Raw genomic sequence first — 22,435 nt, forward strand, 5'->3', positions numbered from 1 at the left:
TCATTCCTGTTGTTTATGAGTGAGACACACAATGTGGGGGAAGCATTTAGCCCTGTATCTAAAATAAACATATTAAAATGAGGCCATGAATTCTGGAATGTGCCCTCATTATTTGTTCCCAAATCACCCATCAGAACATTGTTACGTGAAGACAGACATGCAATTTTCCAACCTATATCCATTGCCTGAAAAGACTTACAATATCAAAGCTTATGTTTTATCTTGCTCTCTCTCTCTCTCTCACTTTGAAATTAAGAAAAGGCAAGGCACGTTTGGAAAACATCTGCAAGAAATGTGTGCCAATTGTACACTTTTTTACACTTGGTATAAGATAATGGCTGGAGTTTTACACCACCCCAACGAGCCGGATGGTGGCAGGGGTGTGGCGTAAAATGGAGCTGGAGGCTCCAGGAGGCCTTCTCGACCTGCTCCCGCCTCGCCTCTGCCCCACTTTACGTAGGGCGGGGGTGGGGGCGAAAAACGGGCCGCCCGTCCCAGGCCAATCAAGGCCCTTAAGTTGCCAATTAACGGCCAGATAAGGGCCTTTGCCCACCTCCAGGCAGATTTTACACGTGGCAAGCGGGCGTCCTGGAATTGGGAAAGGCCACCCGGGAAAAGCTGTCAGCCTCTCCGCGCCGTGGGGGTGGGCTCTGACAATCGGGCACAGAATGCCCGATTGAGGGCCGTCCCTGCTTCCCCAACCACCCCCAGGACCCAAGATGCCCCCCTTCCCCCCAAACGACCATCCTTGCCTCGCCGGTGCCCAACCAATGACCCCCGCGAGGCAACCCAAACTTACCTGGACTCCTGGCTCCATGTCCTCAACTGGGCTGCAGTCCCAGCAGTGGCCACTGCTCCTGGTGGCACTGCTGGGACTAAGAGCTGCCAGCCTGCTGATTGACTGGCAGCTCAATGAGGTGGGACTTCCTCCCTCTAGCGAGTGGAAGTCCCGCCTCAGAACACCTAAAGCCTGGCGACCTGTAAAATGTGGGATGGATCCCCAGGCTAGGCGGAAGAGGGTTTGCCACCGACGTTTATGCGGTGGCCAGCTCCCGTCCGCCCACTGTAAAATCCACCCCAATATGGGTGATTTTAACCTTGAGAAATTAGGCAGGCAGTTAGTTAAAATCAATTAATGAAAATTGCTTGTGGAATTCACCCATCGACATCCGAGCACGGTCCCACAGGCTACACTGCCTGGAATGGCTCTTACTCCTCCCCCTTGATGGGTCACCAAACCATGGTGAGGATAATGACAGGCGCCGTGGAGCCTGAGGTGGGGCCTGGCCTGGATCCTGAGGTAGCATCCCATTAAATCTTGGTGAAGGAGTTGAAGCTTGTGCCGGGTACAGCCACCTGAAGAACTGGTAAGGGCTGATTGCCACTTAAACTGTCTATTTATTAACAAGACTACACAGCATTTAGGTGGCTAGTGCTTGATTTAACGCCCTCTCCTAACAACCAGCTGATTTGGAGTAAGCAAGTCATTGCTAAAGATTTCAAGCACTACTTAAAGGTAAATCATTTTTTACTGTTTGCTTGCTGCTGGAGATTTGAAGAAAACTTTTGAAACACATTGAGAGACTTTCTGGGACATTTTGCCAACACTTCACCAAATCTTTATCAACATTTGTTTCAGAAATTTTCTGAGAACTTCACATAAAAAGGAACTAAGTACTGCACTACTCTAGCTGATTGAACACCATACTGGAGTCACCAGGAGAAAGGGAATACTTGGTCATGGGCACCTTGCTAGATGTCCCCTTTGGTCTTGAGGAAGAATGGAAGGAGAACATGAAGCCAGGCAGAGCAGCACAAGCTGTGATAGGAGAGAGGGTCAGGTGGGACAAGAGGGTGAGGTGGATTCTTTCCTTCCCCCTGTGGGTATGGAGTATCCCTCCTTCTCTGGACCTCCTCTGAGAACCTGTGCACCCTCTTTCTCAGTCCCTGAGCCATCCTGAAATGGGTCACTGTGCATTAGCCAGCCTACTCCATACCTTCATTGGAAGTGGGTGTGCAGAGCCCAGATATACTGCTCCATAAAAATTGTGTCTAATTCGCACTTGAGTGATAAACCTGCAGGTATCTGTTTTCACACCTCCAGCCAAGTTCAGATAATGGTAATCAGCAATTATAACCAAAATTGTGTGCTAAAGCCAAACTTTCAGACAGGCATGTGTTATTAGTATAGCATCCAATTGGCTTACTCCTGTCTTCACCCTTTCACCAAAATAACCCTCTCTGGCTTTAGAGGTGAGTCTCTCCTGTAATGTCGCTTTGGCACTTGTTACAGAGAGATGGAGGAGAATGGTCTAGAGTAACTCGCTCTCTCTCTCTCTCTCTCTCATAAGTCCATCTCATTTAGGGAAGTGACTTAATCTTTGGCTAGTTCATTAATTTAGTTTACCCACAACAATGAGGCTGAGACTTTCAGCTCAGCAGGTTGGGGATATCATTGATGCAAATCTATTCCAAACATTCCACAGCACAGCTCAGGGTGCTGTACAATCAGGCGGTTTACCTGCTATCTTCGTATTGTTTTTTTCATCAACATACGTATATAAGAAAGAAAAAGACATAGAGATAAAGCTGGTTCATTGAGCCTATTCCATTCAGTTGTGCTGTAGTTAGACAATGTGACCCTCAATGCTCCCCATCCACCAACAGCCATGGCAGAGGTCAATGTGCAATTACATTGCTTGATGTAATCTATAGACCACCAACTAGTGGGAAAGATATAGAGGAGGAAATTTGCAAGGCAATTACAGAGAGGTACAAGAATTATAGAGTAGTTATAATGGGGGACTTTAATTATTTGGAAATAGACTGGGATAATAGAAGTATAAAGAATAGAGAGAGGCAAGAGTTCCTCGGAAAATTTTCTACAGCAGTATTTTTCCAGTCCAACAAGAAAGGTGCACGGCCAGACCTGGTTCTTGGGAATGAGGTGGGGTAAGTGGATCAAGGTTGGATCAAGCCCACCGGCCAAAAAGTCGGGGCAAGCCTGCCTCTGCCGTGCCTGGGAGCCACGCCAGGATTTTACGTGGCCTGGGCCCTTAATTGGACTTAGGCTGGACTTCCACCTCTCTGAGGCAGGATGTCCCACCTCCAAGAGCTGCCAGATAATCAGCAGGTGGCAGCTCTCAGTCCCAGCAGTGGCCACCGCACCCAGCCACATCAGGATCATGGACGCCTGCCCCGAAAGAAGGGGAAGTTTTTGAGGCCTTGCAGGGGACAGCTGGCTGGGCCCCGCTGAGGCAAGGGAGGGTCAGTTGGGAAGGGCAAGGACTTTATTTCAGTGGGGGTGGTTGGCAGCAGGGTGCCCGATCAGGAGGGCCCCCGATCCCGCAAGGAAGGCGCTCTAGGGGCCTGAGGTGCCCGCCGGCCGCTGGGAAAATACCAGCAGTGATGGGAGGAGGCACTTAAGTGGGCAGTTTATTGGCCACTTAAGGGCTTTGATTGGCCTGGGGCAGGCAGGCCGTTTCTTGCCGCCGCCGCCCCTGATAAAATTGCAGCGGGGCGGGAAGGCGTCGGGAACGGCCCAGCTCCCACTCAATGTTATGCCCCCCCCCCCACCCCAACCACACACCCGCTCCTGTGGTGGCGGGCGGTGAAGGGGGCATAACATTCTAGCCCAAGTGTCAGTAGGGGAACATTTAAGGGACAGTGATCATTGTATCATAAGGTTTAGGTTGGCTATGGAAAAGGATAAGGAACAATTCAGAGTAAAAATAATTAACTGGGGGAAAGCCAAGAGGATTAAAATAGCTAGCCCAATCAATTTGTTCAGAAATTAGGAGTACGAAGGCGGAACTATAACAGTAATAGAGCATAATAAGATGTGCAACAACTTCCCATAAGCACTCACTGAAGCAGCAATATGAAAGGGTACAAGGAAGCAAGTGGGTGTATTTCTTGAGAAAGAATGGATTGAGGCATATGGTGAAAGTTGGATTAAAAAAAAACTTGTTGGGTCAAATTTTGCTTTCCTGCTGCTGAGAATTCTTAGGCGCATGTTCATTAGAGACCCCTTGTGCACAATTGAATAGTGTGGCCCATTTGGGACCAAAAGAGGATTTAAGCATGGATGCAGGGACATGGCTGAGGTATTAAACAATACTTTGCATCTGTTTTTAACAAGGAGAATGATACTGCGCAGGTCAGCGTGAAGGAGGAGTTAATTCAGATACTTGCAGGGTTTTAAATTGATAAGGCTGTCTGTACTTAACGTTGACAAGGCACCATACCAGATGAGATGCATCCAAGGATACTGAAGGAAGTGTGGGTGGAAATTGCAGAGACACTGGCCATAATTTTCCAGTCTTCCTTACACTTAGGTATGGTTCATTAAGGATATAATTCTAAAGAGGGCTCAGGAGCAGAGGGACCTGGAGGTATATATGCATAAATCATTAAAGATGGCAGGACAGGTTGAGAGAGTGGACAATAAAGCATACAGCATCCGAGGCTTTATTAATAGGGCATAGACTACTAAAGCAAGGACGTTGTGTTAAACTTGTTTAGAACACTAGTTCGGCCTCAACTGGAGTATTGCATCCAGTTCTGGGCACCACACTTTAGGAATGATGTGAAGGCATTAGAGAGAATGCATAAAAGATTCACGAGGATAGGTCAAGAAATGAGGAACTTCAGTTACGTAGATAGTTTGGAGAAGTTGGGACTGTTTTCCTTGGAGAAAAGAAGGTTGAAAGGAGATTTGATGGAGGTATTCAAAATCAAGAGGGGTCTGGACAGAGTAGTTAGGGAAAAATTGTTCCCATTGGTGGAAGGATCAAGATCAAGAGGATACAGATTTAAGTTAATTGGTAAAAGAAGCAATGGCAACATGAGGAAAATCTTTTTCACGCAGCGAGTGGTTAGGGTCTAGAATGCACTGCCTGAGAGTGTGGTGGAGGCAGGTTCAATCGAGGCATTCAAGAGGGACTTGGATTATTATCTGAAAAGCAAGAATGTGCAGGGCTACAAGGAGAAGGTGGGGGAGTAGTACTAGGTAAATTGCTCCTTCAGAGAGCCAGCGCAGACATGACAGGCCGAATGGCCTCCTTCTATGCTAAAACAATTCTGTGATTCTATGATACTGGTTATGAATGTTTAGAGAGTCGTGCATGATAGCACTGAGGTCTCTTTAATGCTCATCAGTCTTTAATTTAGAATCTAGCATGGTAGACATATGCTTGGCATTAGCTGTACCCATGCATATAGCACTACATTTCTCCATATTAAATGTCATCTGCCAGATGTGGGACTATTCCTTCATCGCATCTAGATCAGATTGTAATAATTTTTCTTCTCAAGAATTCTGACATACTGTGATGGTATGATGAGATTACAATATTATATGGTAAAACTACAGAAGCCGGGCTGTTTTCTTTGAAAAAGAGAGTTCGAGGTGACTGAATTGAAATTATCAAGATTATGGAGAGGATTAAAATAGCTAGCCCAAGCAATTTGTTCAGAAATTAAGAGGACGAAGGCAGAACTACAACAGTAATAGAGCAGAATAAGATGTGCACCAACTTCCCATGAGCACTTATTGAAGCAGCAATATAAAAGGGTACAAGGAAGCAACTGAATGTATTTCTTGAGAAAGAATTGATTGAGGCATATGGTGAAAGTTGGGGGAAAAAAGATAAACTTGTTGGATCAAGTTTTGCTTTCCTGCTCCTGAGGCACACGTGCATCAGAGACCCCTTGTGCATAATTGAATAGTCACTGTTTGAAATAAAGTGCACCATATTTTCTACAATTAACAAAATATCAAGGTCATTAGACATTGACCCATATATTACAGTGTAACAATTTAGAAAATACTGCCTTCTGATTTATTTGATTTTGAAATGCCATAATATTTTATTTACGCACTTGTCAATGAGCAGCAACATATAGGATTTCCATAATTCAACACTCTAATCTGACGTTTTTATAAGTTAAAAACCAATGTGCAGGATCTAGCAAACATCTGGAGGAATGTGGGCCAATTATGTACTGCTTTTTCTACATTTTGTATAACTCAGTTAGCTTGCCTTGCTCCAAACCTCATAGCTGATGCATAGATGACGCTATTACCAAGTACGTTTACCAGCCAAGGAATTTATTTATACTAAACAAGTTGCAGATTGTATTACAGATCAACACAACAGTGCAGTTTCTGATACATTTACTGCAGTATATGGGGGCTAAGACTCCCTTTAATGCCACATTACTCTGTTGCTTGAACATTATTGTGAGAAGGAGGGGGTTTATCAAAAAGATTGTTCAGATAGTTGAATATTCCACAGTTTTACCAGATAACATTTAGGTACCGTGAGTTTAAAAGCATTATAGTCCCCTTAGGTTAGGCCTCAACTAGAATACTGTGCCCAGTTCTGGCCTCCTCACAAGAGATCTTGGAAAAGATTTAAAGGAGGGCGACAAGATTAAAACCATTAGTTATTACAATAGACTTAGGGAGCTAGGTCTTTCTGCTCTATAAAAGCATAGACTTCAAGGTAGCTTGATTGAGATATTTAAAATAATGAGTTGCTAGATTTAACCCAGACTCTGTTCGTAATATGAAAAGACTGTACATGCTCTGTGGAAGACATTGTACATGATAGAATCCTGTAACAGAATCATCCAGCACAGAAGGAGGTCATTCTGGCCATTGTCATAGAACTGTATTTTATTTTTTCCTTGCATTAAAACAGTATGCCTTTAAGACTCTGTTTAAAAACAGTGTACTTAAAAAACTAAGAGGCACGGTGTGCCAGCTGCACTTGCTACCTAGGTGACAGCAAGAGAGTGAGGAGGTCACATGGTATAATGTTTCAATTTAACTGTGTGAAAAACTGGAAAAAACAGTTTAAAGAGACACTAGTGAAGCGTGCTTACTGAAGGAAAGAACTGTCTACTTCTCTCAGCAGAAATTTTACAATGAGCTACTGGCCATGTTAATTGCCTAAGGTGGAAAAAAGCCCTTTGAAGAGACCACTTGTATTGCTGGAGGTAGCAAAATTCCTTTTCTTTACTTCCAATCTACAAGTCTTTGCTTCAAGATTGAATCTCTTGACTGATTGTGTTTGCTGGAATTCGCAATTAAGTTTCAATTGAGAGACTGTCAGTTTTAAAATTCACGTAGACCTATTGCTGTGCTCATCATTGAAAGAACTGTGTGACGCCTGTTGCAGCTGAAGTGCTTTGAATGCCTATCTACTAAAAGACTATTTCATCAAATCCTTGTGGAGACTTTGAGTGGCATTTGATTATTTTTATACTAGGATACCTCACCCATCAGGAACGTAACCCACAAAGACTAATAACCCATTTATTTATTTATTTTTTAAAAACAGCTAATTTTTAAAGCATAATTTTTTCAAAAAAGGAACTGGTTAACCGTTGATTTTTGAGTCTACGTGTGTGAATGGGGGAGTTAGGTTAAAATAAGAAGTTATAAGATCGTTAGACATAGGTTTATCTTAATAGTGTTTAAGATTTAGTTTTTTAATAAATAGTTAATATGTTGTTGTCTAAGGTTACCTGATTTGGTCTGTTTTATTCTGTGGGTTACTAGAGTGTTTAATTTGGCTGTTTTCTGGTTGGGTGGGAAAACTTAAAATAATATGCTGTGACCTGTGGAGTGATGGGACTGAATTGACAGTGCGTTGCTCCGCCTCAGTCGTAACACCATCATATTGGATGATGATAATGCCACCTACATCATTCATAGGCATCTTTGTACCCACAAATGTAGAACTATCCTTGCAGCACAGATGTTTATTCAGCTCTTTGTGGCTGTGCCAGCACTTTGAAAAGTATCCAATTTATCTCACTCCACTGCTCTTGCCAATATCCCTGCAAATGTTCCTTTTCAAGTATATATCCAATTCACTTCTGAAAGTTGCTATTGAATCTGCTTCCACCACCCTTTCAGACAGTGCATTCTAGATCATAAGAATTCACTGTGTAAAAAATAAATCTTATTTCCTCTCCGGTTCTTTTGCCAATTATTTTAAATATGTGCCCTCTGGTTACTGACCCTACTGCCACTGGAAAGAATTTCTTCTTATTTACCCTCAAAAACCCTCATAACTTTGAGCATTTCTATTAAATCTACCCTTAAACTTCACTGCTGTAAGGAGAACAATCACAGCATCTCTAGTCTCTCCACATAACTGAAGTCCCTCATAAGTTGCAATTGCTATTTAATTTTCAGAGGCACGACAGTTTATTTAGAATGTATTATAATTTAGAATGTATTATAATTTGTATTCATTTTACTTCAGAACGTTATATGTTATGCCCCTAAACATGCAAGAATCATGGAAATAATTTTAAGGCAGCAATTGATCTCCTGTGGCATTGCACACAGAATGTCGAGACCAAATGCAGTAGTCAGGTGAAGCTGGATTAGAGAGTGTGGGATAACTGGGAAGGGGGAAGGGGTTATTCTGAGGCGGAAAAAGTCGGGGAGTGGAAAGGATAGATGGATAGAGGAAGGGAAGAAGTAAGGGATATGGAAAGAGGAAGTGGATGTTGGGAGGCAAATGGATGTAGGAAGATTGGAGAGGATGATGGGAATGGGAAGGATGATGGGATGAGCAGAGGGATCAACAGCAAGGAAAAGAGGAGAATGGGTAAAAGAGAAGGAGAAAGACGAATGAGTTAGGGGGAGGATATGGTGGATGGGGAAGAAGAGCTGGAGGATGAAGATGAGTAGACCATATTTGAATGATGAGAATGAACAGAGATAGGGATGAAGTTCTGCTCATGGTTGGGGGGCAGGATTCAAGAAACTGTGCTGCAGCATTAAAAGGTCAAATGGCACAAAGTGTGGAGAGAGTTGATGAACAAGCTCATATCAATGTGCTATATAACTATTGTTGTTTAAGGAGCCAACACTAGGTGAATTTTGGGCATAAGTACCTAATCCCCCCATGGCACTTGCATTGATGTCAATGTTATTAATCTTGTTTCCAGACTGTTTCTTATGTGACTCGGTGTCAAGGTGTGTTTGATAACATAAAAGCAAAATACTGCGGATGCTGGAAATCTGAAACAAAAACAAGAAATGCTGGAATCACTCAGCAGGTCTGGCAGCATCTGTGGAAAGAGAAGCAGAGTTAACGTTTCGGGTCAGTGGTCCGAAGAAGGGTCACTGACCCGAAACATTAACTCTGCTTCTCTTTCCACAGATGCTGCCAGACCTGCTGAGTGATTCCAGCATTTCTTGTGTTTGTGTTTGATAACACTCCGGTGAAGTACGTTGGGATGCTTCACTGCATTAAAGACACTATGTTGTTGGTCATGAACTGTCTCTTTTTCTTTTCTAAGCTCTTGACAAACTTCTCTCCGTGGTTCACTTTGATTGACATTATCAGGGCAGATCTGCTTCACTTTCTAATCCATTAAATTGATATCTTCTGGGCTTTACAGATGTAAATGTCAATTTTATAGGAAATAAAGACTGCAATAACAACACCATCACAAGCACTTTAAGAGGAATGTACTTCATGCTTATGATTAGTAGAACTACCAATTTCTTTATTTTGTTGTGTAAAGTGTATTATATCTTAAGAAATTATCCAACCATTCTAAAATGTTTCTACAACATATTGCAATATATTATTCTACAGGGGAAGCATGAGTGTCTACTCATTTTATGCTAATATTATTGAGCCAATGGAAATATCATCGTAATTATCACAATCATAAATGTTATAAAGGGAGATATTGTGCAGCTGTTGCTGTTTCTCAGTAGCCTCTGTTGCAGTATCTTATGCTTTAGAACTGCTTCAGTATTACCCGAGCGATAGTCACTTTGTGCAGAGTTCTTCCCCCAGTTACATGAATGATAAGTGTTGCCATTCTCCACTGTTTCCCATTCATCTGCTAACTGAATTGGAACTTCATAATGTCACCGACTTGTCAAATATAAAAATTAGTGGTTAGAAGGTTCCAATCTCCAATGGATAGGGTAAAATGAATAATCCAAAACACAAAGTTGCCCAACTCAAGTTACGTGAGGTCTCCACTTTGAATTCAAATCTCGTTGTTAAGCTTCTTTAAGTTTCTGAAATCTTTGATACGTATTGGCAGCTTGGGGCCTTGAAAAATCTAACCTCAAATGTTAGCTGTATGCTGGAATCTAAAGGGGGATTAATGATCTCAAAGCAAAATTAAATCACATGGCTCTGGAGAGTCAAGTGTCAACCCCATTACTGCACACGTGATGATACTGTGCACAATAGAATATGGGCTGCATATAGTGACACCACTATTCCAGGCCAGGATGAGATGATTGGGTAATTTCCCCATCAATTACGCACTGCTGTAAGTGACTAGAACTGATTTTATGTACATAGTTTGTTTTACATAACTATCCTCCACTTGTTGCATTTTGCTAGAGAAATCACCCTGTTTTTACCAGAGCAGCTTGCTGTAGTTTTGGTCTTGAGTTCTGATTACTGCAGTTGGTAGAGATCCTTTCTAAATACTCTGCAAATAAACTTTGTTTGCTTTGCTGAGTAAATAAAGTTTTTTTTGCAGTAAAATAGACTGTTTCCTTTAAGTCCTGCCATTATTCTAGCCCTCTTTATAACTCTTTGGCTGATACAGTGATGTCAATAGAATGTTGGAATTGCAATGTAACATTTGTGTTGCATTTTTAAACACAATATTTTAAATCTATGCCTAAGACATTACAAAACAACAAATCCCCTCAATGATAAAATAATTCTTTCTGCTTCTCTTCTGAAAGCAGTGACCCTTGGTGGGTACAATTGCATAGGCACCATTCACCTTCCAGTATTTTGATTAGATTAGATTAGAGATACAGCACTGAAACAGGCCCTTCGGCCCACCGAGTCTGTGCCAAACATCAACCACCCATTTATACTAATCCTACACTAATCCCATATTCCTACCAAACATCCCCACCTGTTCTTATATTTCCCTACCACCTACCTATACTAGTGACAATTTATAATGGCCAATTTACCTATCAACCTGCAAGTCTTTTGGCTTGTGGGAGGAAACCGGAGTACCCGGAGAAAACCCACGCAGGCACAGGGAGAACTTGCAAACTCCACACAGGCAGTACCAGGAATCGAACCCGGGTCCCTGGAGCTGTGAGGCTGCGGTGCTAACCACTGTGCCGCCAAAATTTTATTTATTTAGAGATACAGCACTGAAACAGGCCCTTCGGCCCACTGAGTCTGTGCAGACCATCAACCACCCATTTATACTAATCCTACACTAATTCCATATTCCTATCACATCCCCACCTGTCCCTATATTCTCCTACCACCTACCTACACTAGGGGCAATTTATAATGGCCAATTTACCTATCAACCTGCAAGTCTTTTGGCTGTAGGAGGAAACCAGAGTACCCGGCGAAAATCCACGCAGACACAGGGAGAACTTGCAAACTCCACACAGGCAGTACCCAGAATTGAACCCGGGTCCCTGGAGCTGTGAGGCTGCGGTGCTAACCACTGCGCCACTGTGCCACCACTTGCTCAAGTGGTTCTCAAAGGTAGAGAAAAGTAGAGGGAGAGATTCAGGCAAATGTGAAAATGAGAGAGGAACAGAAGTGAGCAAGAACTGAGAGTGAGAAATGAAAGAAATAGATAGAAATGAAAGAGGATAGAGTGAGGAAAAAGAGAGAAAAGTCATGGGGAGAGGGCTAGGGAGAGAATAATGAAGGAAACAGGAGGAGATGGAAATAGCATGCTTCAAGGACTCCAAGAAATGCAGGTTTAATCATGATTGCTCAACTCAGAAGTGATTGAATCCTATGCTGCCTAATTATGTTATAAGATTTCACGAATTAAAAATTTGAACCCAGCTGAAAATTCTTGTACAATAAAATCCAACTTGCCACCAATGTTGCTCTTGAACTACCTGAATAGTTTAGTGACTGTAGCCTAGTATATTATTTTCTTTGGCTATATAGAAACTTTATAGAACAGTAAATGGTCTGTTCATTTTCCAAGTCATCAATCAGAGTATGCTACATTGCCATCGTAATAAAGGTCATGGTTACACTCTCAGTAACTCAAAAAGTAATTTGCTGAAAACTGTGTACATTCATTCTCAAAGTTCAAAGTTATCTAATGTTCTATAGGGAAGGAAATCTGCTGTCCTTACCTGGTCTGGCCTACGTTTGACTCCAGAATCACATCAATCTGGTTGACTCTTAAATGCCCTCTGAAATGGCCCAGCAAGCCACTCAGTTGTATCAAACCGCTACAAAGTCTAAGAAAAGGAATGAAACTGGACAGACCACCCAGCATCAACCTAGGTGCCAGAAATGACAACGGCAAACCTGTCGACCTGGGAAAGTCTTCCTTTACTAACATCTGGGGGCTTGTGCCAAAATTGGGAGAGCTGTCCCACAGACTAGTCAAGCAACAGCCTGACATAGTCATACTCACGGAATCATAACTGGCAGACAATGTCCCAGACACCACCATCACCATCCCTGGATATGTCCTGTCCCACCTGCAGGACAGACCCACCAGAGGTGGCGGCAGAGTGGAATATAGTCAGGAGGGAGTTGCCTTGGGAGTCCTCAACATTGACTCAGGACCCCATGAAGTCTCATGGCATCAGTTCAAACTTGGGCAAGGAAACTTCCTGCTGATTACCACCTACCGCCCCTCCGGCAAACCAACCCCCCCCCCACCACCCCACCTCAGCTGAGGAATCAATGCTTCTCCATGTTGAACACCAATTGGAAGAAGTGCTGAGGGTAGCAAAGGCACAAAATGTACTCTGGATGGGGGACTTCAATGTCCATCACCAAGAATGTCTCGCTAGCACCACAACTGACTAAGTTGGCTGAGTCCTAAAGGACATAGCTGCTAGACTGGGTCTGCGGCAGCTGGTGAGGGAACCAACAAGAGGGAAAAACCTACCTGACCTCATCCTCACCAATCTACCTGTCGCAGATGCAACTGTCCATGACAGTATTGGTAGGAGTGATCACCGCACAGTCCTTGTGGAGATGAAGTCCCGTCTTCACAACGAGGGAACCCACCATCGTGTTGTGTGATACTACCACCATGCTAAATGTGATAGATTTCGAACAGATCTAGCAACTCAAAACTGGACATCCATGAGGCACTGTGGGCTGTCAGCAGCAGCAGGAATGTATTCAACCACAATCTGTAACCCATGGCCCAGCATAGCTCTCACTCCACCACTAATTTGATTAGGTTTTTTGAGGAAGTGACGAAGATGATTGATGAGGAAGGGCAGTGGATGTTATCTATATGGACTTCAGTAAAGCCTTTGACAAGGTCCCTCATGGCAGACTGGTACAAAAGGTGAAGTCACACGGGATCAGAGGGGAGCTGGCAAAATGGATACAGAACTACAGAACTGGCTCGGTCATAGAAGACAGAGGGTAGCAGTGGAAGGGTGCTTTTCTGAATGGAGGGATGTGACTAGTGGTGTTCCGCAGGCATCAGTGCTGGGACCTTTGCTGTTTGTAGTATATATAAATGATTTGGAGGAAAATGTAGCTGGTCTGATTAGTAAGTTTGCGGACGACACAAAGGTTGGTGGAGTTGCGGACAGTGATGAGGATTGTCAGAGGATACAGCAGGATATAGATCGGTTGGAGACTTGGGCGGAGAAATGGCAGATGGAGTTTAATCCGGACAAATGTGAGGTAATGCATTTTGGAAGGTCTAATGCAGGTGGGAAGTATACAGTAAATGGCAGAACCCTTAGGAGTATTGACAGGCAGTGGGATCTGGGCGTACAGGTCCACAGGTCACTGAAAGTGGCAACGCAGGTGGATAAGGTAGTCAAGAAGGCATACGGCATGCTTGCCTTCATCGGTCGGGGCATAGAGTATAAAAATTGGCAAGTCATGCTGCAGCTGTACAGAACTTTAGTTAGGCCACACTTAGAATATTGTGTGCAATTCTGGTCGCCACACTACCAGAAGGACGTGGAGGCTTTGGAGAGGGTACAGAAGAGGTTTACCAGGATGTTGCCTGGTCTGGAGGGCATTAGCTATGAGGAGAGGTTGGATAGACTCGGATTGTTTTCACTGGAACGACGGAGGTGGAGGGGCGACATGATAGAAGTTTACAAAGTTATAAACGGCATGGACAGAGTGGATAGTCAGAAGCTTTTTCCCAGGGTGCAAGAGTCAGTTACTAGGGGACATAGGTTTAATGTGCGAGGGGCAAAGTTTAGAGGGGATGTGCGAGGCAAGTTCTTTACACAGAGGGTGGCGAGTGCCTGGAACTTGTTACCGGGGGAGGTGGTGGAAGCAGGTACCAAAGAGACATTTAAGAGGCATCTTGACAAATACATGAATAGGATGGGAATAGAGGGATACGGACCCCGGAAGTGCAGAAGGTGTTAGTTTAGGCAGGCATCAAGATCGGCGCAGGCTTGGAGGGCCGAATGGCCTGTTCCTGTGCTGTACTGTTCTTTGTTCTTTGTTATTACCATCAAGCTGGGGGACCAACCCTGATTCAATGAAGAGTGCAGGAGGGCATGCCAGGAGCAGCACCAGGTGTACCTAAAAATGAGGTGTCAACCTGGTGAAGCTACAACACAGGACTACTTGCATGCTAAACAGTGGAATCAGCATGCAATAGACAGAGCTAAGCGATCCCACAACCAACAGATCCGATCTAAGCTCTGCTGTCCTGCCACATCCAGTCATGAATGGTGGTGGACAATTAAACAACTGCCAGGAGGAGGAAGCTCCACAAATATCCCCATCCTCAATGATTGGTGAGCCCAGCACATTAGTGCAAAAGACAAAGCTAAAGCATTTGCTACAATCTTCAGCCAGAAGTGCCAAGTGAATGATCCATCTCAGCGTCCTCCTGAATGCCCCAGCATCACAGATGCCAGTTTTCAGCCAATCCGATTCACTCCACGTGATATCAATAAACGGCTGACGGCACTGGATACTGCAAAGGCTTTGGGCCCTGACAACATTCTGGCAATAGTACTGAAGACTTGTGCTCCAGAACTTGCCATACCCCTAGACAAGCTGTTCCAGTACAGCTGCAACACCGGCATCTACCCGGCAACGTGTAAAATTGCCCAGGTATGTCCTGTACACAAAAAGCAGAACAAATCCAACCCAGCCAATTACTGCCCCATCAGTCTACACTCAATCTTCAGCAAAGTGATGGAAGGGATCATTGACAGTGCTATTAAACAGCACTTGCTCAGCAATAACCTGCTCACTGATGCTCAGGTTGGGTGCTGCCAGGGCCACTCAGCTCCTGACCTCATTACAGCCTTTGTCCAAATATGGACTCCAGAGGTGAGGTGATAGTGACTGCCTTGACATCAAGGCAGCATTTGACCATGTATGGCACCAAGGAGCCCTAGCAAAACTGCAGTCAATGGGAATCGGGGGGAAACTCTACACTGGTTAGAGTCATACCTGGCACAAAGGAAGATGGTTATGGTTGTTGGAGGTCAATCATCTCAATTCCGGACATTACTGCAGAAGTTCCTCAGGGTAGTGTCCTAGGCCCGACCATCTTCAGCTGCTTCATCAATGACCTTCCCTCGATCATAAGGTCAGAAGTGGGGATGTACGCTGATGATTGCACAATGTTCAGCATCATTCGTGACTCCTGAGCCACTAAAGCAGCCCATGTTCAACATCCAGGCTTGAGCTGATAAGTGGCAAGCACATGTCAGGAGTGTGATGGAATACTCTCCACTTGCCTGGATGGGTGCAGCTCCAATAACACTCAAGAAGCTCAACACCATGAAGGATAAAGCAGTCCGCTTGATTGGTACCTATCCAGCCCCTTCAATATTCACTCCCTTCACCGCCGATGCACAGTGGCAGCAGTATGTACTATCAACAAGATGCACTGCAGCAACTCACCAAGGCTCCTTAGACAGCACCTTCCAAATCTGCAACCTCTACCACCTAGAAGGACAAGGGCAGCAGATGCATGGGAACACCACCACCTCCAAGTTTCCCTTCAAGCCATACACCATCCTGACTTGGAACTATATCGCCGTTCCTTCATGTCGCTGGGTCAAAATCCTGGAACTCTCTTCCTAACAGCACTGTGGGTGTACCTACCCCACATGGACTGCAGCGGTTCAAGAAGGCAGCTCACCACTACCTTCTCAAGGGCAATTAGGGATGGGCAATAAATACTGCCCTAGCCAGTGACGTCCACATCCCTGGAGCGAATGAAAAAAAAATTATCTTGTTACCCTCATATTACTGAGTATAGAATATTGTGATTATATTTTCATGTCATCCTCTTTACTTAGCCTGATAATCATCATTCCTGTTCCTGAATAATTATTCATCCAGCTCTTTTTTGAAAGAGTTAATCGACACATCATCACCAGTTTTGTTTAGATTTCCCTCCAATTACAGTATGTCGATGGAGCAAAATCTAAACAAAACTGGTGATGATGTGTCGAATAACTCTTTCAAAAAAGAGCTGGGTGAATAATTATTCAGGAACAGGAATGATGATTATCAGGCTCAGTAAAGAGGATGAGATGAACATATTTTATGAAACATGGAAATGTCATGTGATGGTGAGCAACCATTAAAAATGAATAATATAACATTATGTAGATACTCTGGAGATTTGTTTGATTTACTTTTGAAGTGAAATTATGATTTCTTTCCTCAGGAGATCATTTGGTTGAGTACAATCTATGACTGAGTAGGTCAGATATAGTGTGTGAAAAGCCAGGTCTGCACAAATAATCTCCCAACTTCAATATCATCAGTCATTCTCACACCCCCTCGAAAGGTTTACTCCCCAATATCTCACTAAACAACCTGGAGGGGTTTAAGAGTAAAATTCCTTCACTGTGGATACTGGAGTTCATGATCTCACACATGCCACCATATGCTTTCTCCTAGCTTCACAGAAGGTGGACTGAAAATTTTCATGAGATGAGGCTAATCATGAACCAGCAATTAAATTAAATATATCAGTGAACAGAATGATGATGATGGCAGGTTTTTTGCAGGCAAAGATCATGGGAAGGTTTGACTCTGTGGTAGTTGGCATAATTTGGCACTGAAGAGGCCAATTTTTGATATACAGGTTCTTGAGCACTTGGGGAACAAGAACTCCTGGTTTGGAAGGTCTCTGGTTTAACCAGAATCCTTCTGTTGTCTGTACCTTTGTTCAGCAGCCTTGCGTCTGTTTGCTTCAAACTTGTAGGCTGCTTTCCTGGTTGTTGAGCACCGACTATCTCTGTCAGCAGTCTCCTACTCCCACACCCGTTGGTCAATGTCAGCCAGAGAGAGCTGTCTTTTCAGCTGGTCTTTAAACCATTTGCAAGGTGCACCTCAATCTCACTTACTGGAGCATAGTTCACTGTAAAGCATTGCTTATGGTATTCTGGAATCCTCCAAATGTGACCTACATCCTGCCCAATGCAATGGACATTGTAACAGAATATATTCAATGCTGTGCATATTGGTTCTGTTGAGGATTTCATTGTTTGTGATGTAGTCCTGCCATCTGATGTTCATGATGGATCAAAGATAGCATTTGCTTTCTGTACAGAACCCATAATTCTGCCCCATACAAGAAGCTGGTGACAACAACCGCACTCTATACTTGAATACTTGAATCATTGAGGTTGCTACTGTCAATGCTGATCTGCAGTAGATTGTAATTTCCTCAGCACTTCTGTTTTCTTTAAGCTGATAGTAAGTTTGAAGGCATTTTCTGTCACAGAGAAAAAATTTACAATGAGCTGCATTGTCTTCTCCATGTGTGCTAGAAGGGCGCAATTGTCAGCAAACAGAAGCTACACAATAAGCTCTTCTGTGGTTTTAGTATGTGCCAGCAGTCATCACAGCTTGAAGAGATTGCTGTCTGATCAGAAGAGGATGTATATGCCCTCTGTCAAGCATGCCTTTGCCTCTTGAAATATGATAAGGAAGAAAATAGAGAAAAGGGTCAATGCTAGAACATGCCCTTGCTTAACACAATTGGAGACAGGGAAGCTGTCTGAGAGGGCTCCTTTCTGCTTGACCTGACCTTTCTGACCTTTGTGCAGTTGATGTAGAATGATGAGGAACCTTGGAGGGCGCTGCAATCTGGATAGTATCTTCCAAAGTCTGTCCCAGCTGACTGTATCGAGCGCCTTGGTGGGATCTACAAGAGTAGCATACAGGCCCATGTTTTTTTCTCGACATTTCTGAATTTGTCTCAGCACAAAAATTATGTTTGTACTTCCCCTATTGGGTCTGAATCCATACTGACTTTCAGAGAGGCTTTCTTCAGCTGTTGTCAGAACAAGTCTATTCAGAAGCACCCTAGCTAAGATGCAGCAAGACCTGGACAATATCCAGGCTGGGGCTGATAAGTGGCAAGTAACATTCGCGTCATACAAGTACAGGCAATGACCATTTCCAACAAGAGAGAATCTAACCATCTCCCCTTGACATTCAATGGCATTACCATCACTGAATCCCCCACTATCAACATCCTCGGGGCTACCATTGAACAGAAACTAAACTGGAGTAGTCATATAAATACCATGGCTACAAGAGCATGTCAGAAGCTCGGAATCCTGTGGCGAGTAACTCACCTCCTGACTCCCCAAAGCACAAGTCAGGAGTGTGATGGAATGTTCCAACAACATTCAAGAAGCTTGACACCATCCAGGACAAAGCAGCCCCATGATTGACACCCCACCCACAAACATTCACTCCCTCCACTAGCAACACACAGTGGCAGCAGTGTGTACCATCTACAAGATGCACTGCAGCAATGCACCAAGGCTCCTTAGACAGCACCTTCCAAACCCGCGACCTCTAATAACTAGAAGGACAAGGGCAGCAAATGCATGGGAACACCACCACCTGCAAGTTCTCCTCCTGATTTGGAACTATATCGCCATTCCTTCACTGTCACTGGGTCAAAATCCTGGAACTCCCTTCCTAACAGCACTGTGGGTTTAATTACCTCCCATGGACTGCAGCGGTTCAAGAAGGCAGCTCACCACCACCTTCTCAAGGGCAATTAGGGATGGGCAATAAATGCTGGCCTAGCCAGCGAAGCCCACATCCCATGAACGAATAAAAAAAATTGCCTGCAATGGAGATTACTCTCCCTTGTTTTTATGGAGGGAGATAATTACTGAATCCCGAAGGTCCTGAGGAACTGTCCCTTTCTCACAGCATGCTGCAAACAGATGTGTAAGCCTATCAAGGATCACATCTCCTCCCTGGTTATAGGCATCGGCTGAAATCCTATTTATTCCGGAGGCTTTGTGTGATTTGAATTGGGCTATAGCGGTCTTGATCTCTTCACTGGCTGGTGGTTCATCAAGCTCAGACTTTACTTCCCTCTGGGAGATCTTTATGATAGACATCTCCCACGCCATGTAGTCATTTAATTATATATATCTATTTCTTACTGTTCCTCACAACAGTGGGCAGCACAGTGGCGCAGTGGTTAGCACTGCAGCCTCACAGCTCCAGGGACCCGGGTTCGATTCCGGGTACTGCCTGTGTAGAGTTTGCAAGTTCTCCCTGTGTCTGCGTGGGTTTTCTCCGGGTGCTCTGGTTTCCTCCCACAAGCCAAAGGACTTGCAGGTTGATAGGTAAATTGGCCATTATAAATTGTCACTAGTATAGGTAGGTGGTAGGGAAATATAGGGACAGGTGGGGATGTTTGGTAGGAATATGGGATTAGTGTAGGATTAGTATAAATGGGTGGTTGATGTTCGGCACAGACTCGGTGGGCCGAAGGGCCTGTTTCAGTGCTGTATCTCTAATCTAATCTAATAAGCCATGGAGCTATATGGCCATTCTGGGTGAAACTTTTAAGCTAATCATCCCTATACTAATCGACTCTCACTTAAGAAAGCCAGATTTTGCTGTCAGTTTCAGTGGAGTAATGACAGTGAATGTTGACAGTTTCCTATTATAGCCAATATCTCTCTGCCTTAAACTGATAATTGCTTTGTCCAGACAGAGATGGGCAGACAAAGGCTGACCACTGGCAAGCTGAGTACAGTGTGAGACCCAGCTGACAGGCCTCCAGGTGTGCAGCCTCTTGCAGGCGCACCAGCTGAGAAACCTGAGGGGCGCATGGTGCTCCTAATCATGAGAGAAATGTGTGCCCAGGGTAATTACTGACCAGTCAGCAATGCTCATAGCTGTAGCGCTGTTGAGGACCTGGCAGCACAGATACGTGCAGCTTCTCATGTAAAATAGCTGCTCACATTGGTCTGAGAGGCCAGCAGTGGCTTATCTCTCTCTCTCTTTTGTCATTCTAGGAGAAGAGAGCACATAATTTTCAGGAGAGGGCTCACACAGGAGGAGGAGTGCTCCAGCTCACCATCCTCACAGCCATGGAGGAAGCAGCAATGGAAATCACCAGGGTGGCCCAATATGAGCAAGTGATGTAGAAATGGGAATACCTAGAGAAGAGGGTGAAAAGATAGTAAGATCTTTAGCTAAAGGGGATGGAGTGCACTCCTTCCTGTGTGATAGCATGCCAGAGACTCAGCTGCATCGGGAAGCCTCAGTGCTGCAGAGGTTTCTGCTGTGACAGATGAGTTCTAATGATCTCCTTCTTATGTCTCCTACAAGGACAATGATGGAGGGGGAGTCTGAAAGTATAGATGCATCATCGGGGTCTCTCAAGAAGCCTAACCAACAGAGACAGCACCATCACATTATTCAAACACACCCTCTATAAGTGCAGATACACTCACATCAGTGGAACCTCGCACGTGGTTAGAAAGGGTGGCACTGGGTGAAGAGCACAGCACTTGTGAGCAGGAGGAGATCAGAGGGGCAAAGGCAGCTGTGGGCAGTCCCCCTTGGAGGATGGAAGACAGACACAGCCATGCTCAGCGGGGCGCAGATGCAGGGCCTCAGGAGTCATAAGCATGGATGCTCTACTTTGAACAGTAGTGAGAGATGTATACTCATATGCCAGAGTTCCCTAAGGCAGTACAGGCTCATGGGCTGAGAACATAGGCGCTCATTCAGCTCATGTGCACCAACATGGCTCAGGGCTTTGAATGCATGAGCTCCTCCATTGAGAATGCGGCCAACCTCATGGAGAGCCATATGAGGCAGCACTCTGAGTGGATGCGGGAGCAGCTCACTGACATGCACAGAAAGCATGCAATGCTCTGTAGCATTGACTGCTCAGTGGCGCTGATGACACAATGAAGCATGGAGTGGATGCCACACACCCCAGCTGGTGCTCCCCTCCGGTGATCCAGAGCGCCATGTAAGGTCTGAGGCAGTCACCGAAGAGGATGAGGGTGCCACCCCTCACGGGGCACCTACATTGGCCTCTTTGGCCCCTCTGACTGAGGGACCAACTATGCAGCAGGGCCCTGTGACGCAGTCTGTCCCTGCAATGACGCCAGTGCAGCAGCCTCTGGAGGTGCCCCCACTGGCACAAGCAGACACACGTGAGCAGTCTGCCTCCACCTCATCTGAGGCCAGAAGGGGAGAACTGTGTAGAAGTGGCCGAGAGCGGAGCACACTGTGTGGTCCAGCTGGGTTTCTTTCACTTGTTAATGTGCACTTTGTTATTTTTGCTAACACTGTAAATATTAACACATGACCCCAGATGGGTGAGCTTCCATTCTTTGATGACAAAACTGGACGAGTGGGATGAAGTGGTGAAGGTAGGGAGTCTTTGAATGGGGACAAGGAGCCGACTGGACAGATGGGCACCAGGCATTGGTGGTAAGAGTGGATCTATTCAAGGCTGTATCCTCAATGGAAATGTGCAGACAGGTAACTCAAAGTGAGTTCCAGAGCATGCAGTCCTGCTGGATGAGTCGCACTCAGGTGAAATGTGCCTGGATCAGATGTTCCTGGCATTCACGCCATCCTGTTGAGAGCTTAGAATCCTGAGCCGGTCCTGACCCCTGCTCAGCCCGAACATGTCTCTGCTCTGCATTTTCTTCTTCCTCCTCCTCTTCCTCTTCTCCCATAAGCTGTGTCGTTCTAGTGCCTCATCCTCTTCAAAATCCACTCCTCTCTGGAGGGTCATGTTATGGAGAGTGCAGCAGGCCACCACAGTGCACAACAACCTTGCAGGAGTGTACTGCAGGATGTCACCTGACCAGTCCAGACACTGGAACTGCATCTTCAGAAGCCCGATGGCCTGCTCGATGGTGGCCTTTGTGAGCAGACGGCTTCAGTTCTGTGGCTGCGTCTCGCGGTCACATAAAGGGGTGAGTCACCATCTCTTCAAGGGATAACCTTTGTCCCTTAGAATCCTTCCGCGAAGTTTGGGTGGAGCAGGGCTGCATCAGCCTGGACTGCTGGAGGATGAAGGCATCATGGCAACTGTCAGGATAGTGAGCACAAACATGCATGAAGCTCTTGTTGTAGTCAAAGAGCAACTGAGTGTTGAGGGAGTGGAAGCCCTTCCTGTTGATGAATCTCACTGGTTGTTCACT

This window comes from Heterodontus francisci, chromosome 8 (genome assembly GCF_036365525.1).
Source record: "Heterodontus francisci isolate sHetFra1 chromosome 8, sHetFra1.hap1, whole genome shotgun sequence".
In the NCBI taxonomy this organism is placed as follows: Eukaryota; Metazoa; Chordata; class Chondrichthyes; order Heterodontiformes; family Heterodontidae; genus Heterodontus; species Heterodontus francisci.